The sequence below is a fragment of the Motacilla alba genome, chromosome 1A (genome assembly GCF_015832195.1).
Source record: "Motacilla alba alba isolate MOTALB_02 chromosome 1A, Motacilla_alba_V1.0_pri, whole genome shotgun sequence".
Lineage (NCBI taxonomy): Eukaryota > Metazoa > Chordata > Aves > Passeriformes > Motacillidae > Motacilla > Motacilla alba.
Window position 1 is genome coordinate 248,443 of NC_052031.1, and position 9,851 is coordinate 258,293.

Below are 9,851 nucleotides of genomic sequence, written 5' to 3' on the forward strand. Positions count from 1 at the left end.
CGCGCCACGCCGCACGGCCCCCCGCGCGCCCTCCCCGCCCACCAATCACAGGCAGGCCACGCCTCCGACCCTGCGCCGATCCGCGTTCTGATTGGTTTTCTCTACCGCCACTCCGCCCTTCTGCCCGCCCCTGCCTCGCGCCCCGCCCCCCGCCCCCTCCTCCGGCCCCGCTCCCTCCGGCCCCGCCCACCCCGCCGGGGACGGGGACACTGATTGGCTGGAAAGCGCCACGTCCTCAGGCGCGCGCCGGCTGCCGGCCCCGCCCACCGGGGCGCCCCGCGCCGCACTGCGCACGCGCACGCGGGAAAGGCAGAGTCACGTGCGCGGGAAAGGCGGGAAAGGCGAGGAGGGAACGGGAGAGCGGGAACGGGAGAGCGGGAAAACGGGAGAGCGGGAAAACGGGAACGGGAGAACGGGAACGGGAGAGCGGGAACGGGAGAACGGGAACGGGAGAGCGGGAGAACGGGAACGGGAGAGCGGGAACGGGAGAGCGGGGACGGGAGAATGGGAACGGGAAAACGGGAACGGGAGAACGGGAACGGGAGAACGGGAACGAGAACGGGAACGGGAGAGCGGGAGAACGGGAGAGCGGGAACGGGAGAGCGGGAACGGGAGAGCGGGAAAACGGGAACGGGAGAGCGGGACAGCGGGAACGGGAGAACGGGACAGCGGGAACGGGACAGCGGGGCCCGGTCACCCCGCCCTGTGCCCAATCACTGCCCGGTCACCCCGCACTGTGCCTGATCAGCGCCCGGTCTATGCCCAGTCAGTGCCCTCTCTGTGCCCAGTCAGTGCCTGTTCACGCCTGGCCACTGCCTGATCAGTGCCTGGTCACCTCTCTGGTCACCCCTGGTTACCCCTGGTCCACTGCCTGGTCACCCAGGTCACTCCCAGCTTTCCCAGCTGGTCGGTGTGGCCCCGCGGTGGGGCTGGGCTGCCGTGGAGCCGCAGGCTCAGAGACCCCCTGAGCTGGACCCGCAGGGGTCACCGACCCAGCTACCGGCCCTACACCGACCCACAGTGCAGGGGAAATCCCACTGTGCAAAGCACGGAGCAGTGACAGAGGGGACAGGGCACTCACAGAGGGGACAGAGCAGTGACAGAGCACACAGCAGTCACAGAGGGCACAGAGCAGTCACAGGGCACACAGAGCAGTCACAGGGCACACAGAGGGGGCACAGAGCAGTCACAGGGCAGTCACAGAGGGCACACAGGGCAGTCACAGGGCAGTCACAGAGGGCACACAGGGCAGTCACAGGGCACACAGAGGGGGCACAGAGCAGTCACAGGGCATACAGGGCAGTGACAGAGGGCACAGGGCACACAGGGCAGTCACAGGGCACACAGAGCAGTCACAGGGCACACAGAGCAGTCCTGCAGCTTGGCTCGAGTGAAGGCAGTGTCCAGCAGGGCACAGCCCGTGGGGGTTTCTCTCTCGGGGTCTCGGGGGGTGCAGCCTCCTTTCATCCCGAGCTCCCAGCTGCACATTCCCTCCTCCTGTCCCCATGGCTGAGGTACCGGGGAGGGGGAGCCCACCACGTGTCCCCCTTGACCCTGGCACCTTCCCCAGCCCATCAGCTCAGACCCGTGTGGTTTCAGGGCTCAGGCTGCTGGGCTCTGTGACAAACCCACCACAGGCATCCAGCCCCCCTTCAAAGGCACCAGCACCCACGCCCTCACCCGGGGAACTGTTTGCAAAGACACGAGTGCACACCTTTCCTATCACCAGCAAGCCCAGCCCGGGCATCCCTGGAGCGCTGTCCAAACGCTCCTGGAGCTCTGGGGCCGTGCCCGTTCCCTGGGGAGCCTGGGCAGTGCCAGCTCCCTCGGGAAAGAGCCTTTGCTGGTGTCCATGCTGTCCCTCCCCTGGCACAGCTCAGCCCTTCCCTGGGTGCTGAGGCGTTTATCCAGCTGGGCTGGGCAGTTTGTCCAGAAAGATCTGGAAAGAGACAGAACTGAAACATCTCAAACTTCGAGGAAGATGTTATGGGGCTGGAGCCCCGGCAGGGCTGGGGGAGCTGGGCAGGGGCTGAGCCTGGAGCAGAGGAGGCTCAGGGGGCCCTTGTGGCTCTGCACGAGTCCCTGCCAGGAGGGGACAGCCGGGGGGGTCGGGCTGTGCCCCAGGGAACAGGGACAGGAGGAGAGGGAGCGGCCTCAGGCTGGGCCAGGGCAGCTCAGGGTGGGATCAGCAGCAATTTCCCCATGGAAGGGGGTCAGGCCTTGGAAGGGGAAATTTGGAGTGCCCATCCCTGGAGGTGTCCCAGGAATTCCTGGAGGTGGCACTCAGGGCTCTGGGCTGGGGACAGGTGGGGCAGGCACGGATTGGACTGGATGGGCTGGGAGGGCTTTTCCAAGCTCAGTGATTCTGAGATTCTAGAAAAGCTTTACTGAAATCCAAAATTATTTTTTCTGTTTTCCCTGGATGGGAGGGAAGGAGCTCAGGAGGACCTTGTGGCACAAGGTGAGGAGGTTTGGCAATCAGGATGTTTTTTGGGAGCTGCAGCCTTCTCAATAACTCCCAGAGGATTCCATTCCAAGGCTGGAAGGGCACCCAAGGGACACCAGCAGGCCTGGAGCTTGCAGCTTGTGCCCCCTGGGCCATCTTGAAAACTGGGATAACTTTTGCCAGCTTACAGTTGATTTCGGTTGGAAAAGCCTCCATGACCCAAGGCCACCACTGACCCTGTCCCCAGGTGCCACATCCACACAGCTCTGAAATCCCAACAGGGATGGGCACTCCACCCCTGTGCCAGGGCTGCACAGCCCTTCCCAGGAGGAATTCCCCCAATCCCACCCTGAGCTGCCCTGGCCCAGCCTGAGGCCGCTCCCTCTCCTCCTGTCCCTGTTCCCTGGGCACAGCCCGACCCCCCCGGCTGTCCCCTCCTGGCAGGGACTCGTGCAGAGCCACAAGGGCCCCCTGAGCCTCCTCTGCTCCAGGCTCAGCCCCTGCCCAGCTCCCTCAGCCCTGCCGGGGCTCCGTTCCCAGCTCCATTCCCAGCTCCGCTGCCCGATTCCCTGCCCCGGACACGCTCGGCTCTCTCTCCAGGCAGGTGCCAGCCACACTCCAGACGTGCCCCGAGCCGTGACCACATCATCCCAGAATAGCCCCGGGCCCGCGTCCCCGCTGACGGCCCGGCTATAAATACACCCCGCGCTGGTGCCCGGGCTCCCTGCGCAAGGTGTGACCCCATCGGCAGGGAATGCTGCCGGCCCCAAATCCCGCTCTCCGGCAGCGTCAGGCTCTATTCCCCCGCTCCCCGTGCTCCGTGACACAGCCGGGCTGAGCTCAGCGCCCGGAGCATCCCCGCGGGCACCCCGGGAGAGCCGCGCTCCCAGCGCCGTGATTCATCCCAGCCTGCAGAAATGCCTAAATTAGGGCAGCGGGAGCATCCCGCGGCTCTCCCGGGAGCCGAGCCGGGCAGAGGCTCCCGCAGATATTTACGGGCAGTGAGATAATTCCCGGCCCGGCCCGGCCGGGAGCGCTGCCAGCGCCGACACTCGGACACGGCCCCGCGGTGAAGTCACGGGCTGAAAAAGCGCAGCCCGAAATTCCTTGGAACACCTCCCACTGTGTTTTTCCCCTCGTTAAATCTCCCTGGGTGCTGGAACCGCACAGTCCTGAGAGCAAAACGGTCCCAGATATGGGGAACGGGCACTGGAAGCATGAGACTCTTCATCTTGTTCAGAAAATATGTCTCAGGGGTTGAGATGGTTTTTTGAACAAAGGGTGGCTCAGGAAGGCTCAAATGTTCAAATTTTTATTAAAATGTAAGCTAAGGGGGTTTAGATTTTTTTTTTTTAATGGATTGAGGGTCATTTTGTTTGGTTTTGTTTTGTTTTGTTTTGTTTTGTTTTAACAAAACTGCCTCAGGGGGTTGAAATGTGAGGGGTTTTTGAATAAAAGACAGTTTGGAGTCGGGCATCGGGAGGCTCTGGGGGGACACTGGTGCCCAGCCTAGGGACACGGAGCAGCTCCCGGTGTCCTGGCCGTGCCCAACAGTGCCAAAACCAAGGGGACTGGGCAGATTTTGAGGCTCTCTCTGAGCTCTCCATCAGCTCTCCCCACGGCAGGGACGGTTCACCTCTTCCCCCACAGCCCCGTCCGGCCGTTCCTGGGGAAGCAAATCCCACCTGACCCACCCGCCTGGGACTGCACAGCTGCCTTTTCTGCTGCTGGCTGAGCCCCGAGCTCTGCGCCGCCCTGGGAGGGATTTATTGCGTTTCCTTACGGAAGTGCTCACGGAAATCCCTCTTCCTCCCCTTCCAGAGGAGCTGAGTGACCTCCGCGCTCCGAGTCCCTCACGGATCCCTGTTTTTCACACCTCACACCGTTCCCACTGTTTCTTTTTCCAGTTCTTCCAGGTTCTCAGCCTTTTAAAGCCTTTGTCATGTTGCAGCCGGATCCTCCTCTCTGCCTGTGTTGAGCACAAGGCAAAACCCACTCGCAGTGCCTGTTTTCCTGTCTTGACCTCCCCAGTCCCTCAATCCCCCTGGTTCTGCCCAAACCGTGGGCATTGAGGGGTTTCTCTGCTCACACAGCACCGACAGACAGCATTTCCCTTCCCCAGTGGTCTTGTCTCACTCCCAGCTGTCGGTGAGAGCAGATCCCAAACTGGGAAGAAATTCTGATTTTAACACAGCTCCCAGCTGGGTATTTATTGGTGGGACCTTCAGACACTTCCAAATGCCAGGATTTAGGAACGCACGCTATTTATTAACCAGCTTTTTGGCTTCAGCCGTGTTTGCCTCATTGTCACACAGCGGCCAGCAAAGCTCCAGGGAGGATGGCCTCAGGATTTGGGCAAAGGAGAGGGAATTTTATTGGTCTGTCTGTTATCGATCCCCTCCGCCACGGGGCCCTGGACACAGACTCCACGCTGGCTTCACCTCTGTGGATTCCCTGAGAAAGCCCTGGGGGAAGAGCTGGCGTGGTCTGGGAAGAGACAAAGCTCAGGGGGTGAGAGAACAGCCCCTGGAGGTCCTGGAGCATCCGTGAGGAGAGGATGGGAAACCTGCGCTTGAAACGTGGGAAAAAGAGGATACATGGAAATGTTGTAGCAATCCGGGAGGGTTTGGATGAGGCTGTGCATGGTCCAGGTCCAGCACACGGACCTGCAGTGGTGCATTTGTGTGGAAGGGACAGAGAAGCAGGGATGGAGAGCTGGGATGCAGAGCCTCCATCAAGGAGGCCGCCTGGAAGGTGTATCCCGATGGGAAAGGCTGACTCCTGCTCTGCTTCATTCCCGTGGGAAGGAAGGTGGTGTCAGGAACCAAACCACGGAGCCACTCCCAGCTTCTTCCAATGGCTCATTCCCCATCCATCCCAAAGCTCGGGTGCCTTGGGGTGACCCTCTGTGGGACCCACTCCAGGCACAGGGCGTTCCCTCACAGCCTCATCCCACACTGCAGAGCTGAGCCCCACGCCTGGGCTCGGCCCAGCCCCACAGAACCCAGACAGGCCTGGGCCAGCCCCACAGAACCCAGACAGGCCTGGCTGAATCCCACAGAACCCAGACAGGCCTGGATGAATCCCACAGAACCCACAGGCCTGGATGAATCCCACAGAACCCAGACAGGCCTGGCTGAATCCCACAGAACCCAGACAGGCCTGGCTGAATCCCATAGAACCCACAGGCCTGGCTGAATCCCACAGAACCCAGACAGGCCTGGCTGAATCCCACAGAACCCAGACAGGCCTGGATGAATCCCACAGAACCCAGACAGGCCTGGGCCAGCCCCACAGAACCCAGACAGGCCTGGATGAATCCCATAGAACCCAGACAGGCCTGGGTGAATCCCACAGAACCCAGACAGGCCTGGGTGAATCCCACAGAACCCAGACAGGCCTGGATGAATCCCATAGAACCCAGACAGGCCTGGCTGAATCCCACAGAACCCAGACAGGCCTGGGCCCACGTGGTGCTGCCCAGGCTTTGTCCCTGGGTTCTGTCCCTGGGTTCTGTCCCCGGGCACTGTTCCCGGACAGCATCCCTGGACCCTGTCCCTTGGCCCTGTCCCTTGGCCCTGTCCCCGGGCCCTGTCCCCGGGCTCTGTCCCCAGGCACCATTCCCGGGCCCTGTCCCTTGGCCCTGTCCCTTGGCCCTGTCCCTTGGCCCTGTCCCCGGGCTCTGTCCCCGGGCTCTGTCCCCAGGCTCTGTCCCCGGGCTCTGTCCCTTGGCCCTGTCCCCGGGCTCTGTCCCCAGGCTCTGTCCCCAGGCTCTGTCCCCGGGCTCTGTCCCTTGGCCCTGTCCCCAGGCTCTGTCCCCAGGCACCATCCCCGGGCCCTGTCCCTTGGCCCTGTCCCCCGGCTCTGTCCCTTGGCCCTGTCCCTTGGCCCTGTCCCCGGGCTGGCACCGCGGTGACCCCTGGGGACGGCAGTGGCCCTGAAGGGCCCGGGCTCCAGCGGCGGGCCGGGTGTCCCCGGGGAAGCCCGCAGGCCGCTGCCGAGCGGGACGAAGGCAGCCGGGCTGGGGTGGCCGTGGGCGCCCGCGGAGCTGCGGGAGGAGCAGGGACGCCGGGGCCGGGGCAGCGCAGGAGCGAGGCGGCTGCGGGAGGACGGGCCGAGGAATGCCCCGGCTAATCCTGCCGCCCGCCGCCGGCTATTTAGGGAAGAACCGCGGAGGCCGCGCTCAGCCCCTGGCTGCGCTCCCGCCCCAGCGCTGGAGCCGGGCCCGCGCCCCCTCCTCCGCCCGCCCGGGCCGGGCACCGCGGAGCCCCGGCGCTGCAGCGGCACCGAGCCGGGGAGGCGGCGGCCGCGAGTGCCGGGACGGGCGGCGGGAGCCGCGACCTCGGGGGCAGCAATGCGGGGCCGCCGCCAGCCCAGACATGCCCTTGTCCCGGCACGGCGCTGTCCCCGCGCGGGTCACCGGCATTGTCCCGCCAGCCCCGGCAGCATCGGCGGGCCCGGGCGGCGGCTCCGCCACCCCGGGCGTGTTTTGAGGAAGAAAGGAGGTTTTTGTTCCTGGTGAGGCGGTGGCCAGAGCTCCCGCTCCCCTGGCACCCCAGCCTGCCGTGGGTTTCCCGGAGCCGCTGGATGCGCAGCCCGGATCCCGAAGGCTGGACCGTGAGCTGCCGGGATCCCGCGGCCGCACGGGGCTGCGGGCAGGAGAGCCCACACCGGCTCCGGCCCGCGGCTTCCCCCGCCCTCCTCTCCCGCTGCAGGATGAGGACAGAGGTCAAGGATGACACCATCAGCGCTGAATTTTCCCAGCTCTCTCCATCTACCGGGCCTTTGACTGGGAGAGCTTCAGCCAAAAAGGAGAAACTGTACCGGGGAATTCCTGGTTCCAGAGCAGCCGAATTTAATTAAAACCACTTCAAACATTAAAGTGATTCGCCAGAATCAACGCAATGAGAAACCCCCCATCAATTCTGCCCTTCCCTCCTCGGGTTTGTTTCCCCAGGGAAGGGTCACGGCAGCAGTGGTCAGGCCAGCCCGCACCCCAGCCAGGGTGGAAGTACCCAGGGACAATCGCGTGTCCCCGGTGTCCTGGGGAGCTCCGGGCCCTGCGTGTGGCTGTCCTGGCACGTTGCCTTTGCGGCAGGACATCCTGGATTCGGTCCCTGTGCCCAGCTCCTGTTTGTGCCCACGTGTGGCCCTGCCCGTCCCAAGGCCCCGGCTGCTCCCCGCTGCCCAGCAGCTCTCCGCGCCCGTTCCCGCGCTGCCCTTGGTCACCCGAGCCCGGAGAGCTCCCCGGGGCTGGCTCCCAGCTCCCGGCCCCTCGCAGCGCCCAGGGAACATCCCGTCACGGCTCCGTGAACTCAGCACCCCCCAAATAGCCCGGCGAGCCTGGCCCCCAGCAGGAGCGCTCCGGCCCCGGCGCTGACCGCGGATGATCTTACAGCCGGGGAAGCTCCAAACATGCTGCTCCTGCCCATAAAAAGCAAAGGGCTTGGGGCATGGAATCATCGGGAACACGGGGATTGCGCCAGCCGGGGGAGACGCTCCCGGGAGGCAGCGTTGCTGGAACGGCCAAAGGGCAGAGGGAGCTGAGGCTGGGGGCGGGGGGAGCCCCAAAACACAGCTCAGCCCCCTCTGAGGGTTTGTAAAGCACACCCAGAGCTCTGCTGCCGCCGTTTGGCTCCTTGGCCGCCTCATCCCAATGGGAATCCGTGACCCAAATTGTGCACCAGAACCAGTTGTTAGGAGCACAGAGGTGGTTTTTCCTTTATATTGCGATCCCTGTTCTTCAGTTGCCTCCAAATCCCAGTCTGTCCCATACCCCCGGCTCTGGAGACCGTTCCAGAGAGCTGGAAGCTGGCAGAAGCCATCCCCTCCCTACCTGGGGCCCAGGCCCTGGGCACCACTCCAGCCACGGAGCCCATCTGGTGGCAGGAGACTGCACAGGGAGGTCCCACTCAGTGAGAAGCCGAGTTTTCCAGGCAGGAGGAGGAGAAACACCTCACTGGCGCAACGCTCCAAGGGATGAAATTGGAATTTAATTAAGTTAAGGAGCTATCTGCAGAACTAGAAGATCCAAACCCCTCTCCCAGCACGCCATGTGCCGCCCCCTGCCCGGACACACGCGGAGACCACGGTCCCTCGGAGGCTGCTGGGCCGCAGCGGGTCCCGCTCTCCCGCAATTCCCAGGGATTCGTTCGTGTTCCCTGTCTTATCTGGGCGCGCAGAGCCGGCCCTCAGGAGCCGTCGGCCGGGCCGGCCCGCAGGTCGGGGCGCAGGCGGATCTCCACCAGGCGCACGGCGCGGAGCAGCACGGCCAGCTGGGCGCACACCCGCGCCGCCACGTCCAGCACCGGCTCCGTCAGGTCCCGCACGCCGCCCAGCACCTTCAGCAGGAACAGCAGGAGCGGCTGCAGGAGGCTGTGGAACGCCGCCGCCAGGAGGGGCTTCAGGACGTGGTCGCCGATGGCTGTCAGGACACCGACCACCAGCGCCTGGATTTGGGATGAAATCCTGTGTTTGAGGGATACTTGCCAGCAGGAGTCACCAAACATGGGCTGAGACACAAAAATTCCACTGCGGGAGAGGAAAGGTGCGCCGGTGGGAAACGGAGGCTCCTTCTTCTCGCAGGGCTGAGGGACTCTGACGCCCCAGCAGCTGCTCGGCCGTGGCTCTGCGGGAGCAGGGCGGCTCACCTGCACCACGGCCTCGCCAAGGAAGCGGATCAGCTCCACCAGGAAGAGGCTGAGCACGCTGACCAGGCACCGCGGCACGGCAAAGAATTCCCGCAGCTTCCGCTGGACCGTCCACTCGGAGCTGCCGTGGAGAGCAGGGGATGTGAGAGCCGGAGAGCCGGCCCGCTGCGGGGATGGACCCCCACCCCGGAGCAGAGCCGGCACCCGGGCAGCTCCTCGGCAGCACGGCCCAGCTCCACAGCCACCAACCCAGGCAGGGGAAAGCGCTGGAGCCGCGTTGCCACAGGCTCTCCCTGCGCGGCCCAAAGCCGCCCGGAGCAGCCCCAAAAGCCAGCCCGTGGGGATGGCACCAGAGCAGCGGCTGGCCCGGGGAGCAGCAGCCCGGCTCCGGGAATGCCGTCCAACAGCTCCCGGAGCGGCTCGGCGCGGGCAGTCCCGAGGCTCCCTCTCATGGCCACCGCCACGAGGCGATCCGAGATGTATTCCGGTTTCTCTTTCCGGAAGAATAGCAAGTGGAGAGGGCGAATTGTGCGGGCTGGGAGGAAACCCCAGCCCAGCGGAGCCCCAGCGTGCCCGGGAATGCAACGGCAGCAGCACCGCTTTGGGGTGGAAGGAGCGACTGCAGGGTGACCCAAACCCTGAGGTTTTTCCCCCGTTTTATCCCCGTGACCAAAGCTCCCAGAATCCCAGAATCCCAGCCGAGATGCTCCATGCTGCCGCTCACCGCCCAGGATCCCGCTCCGGAGCAGACACCG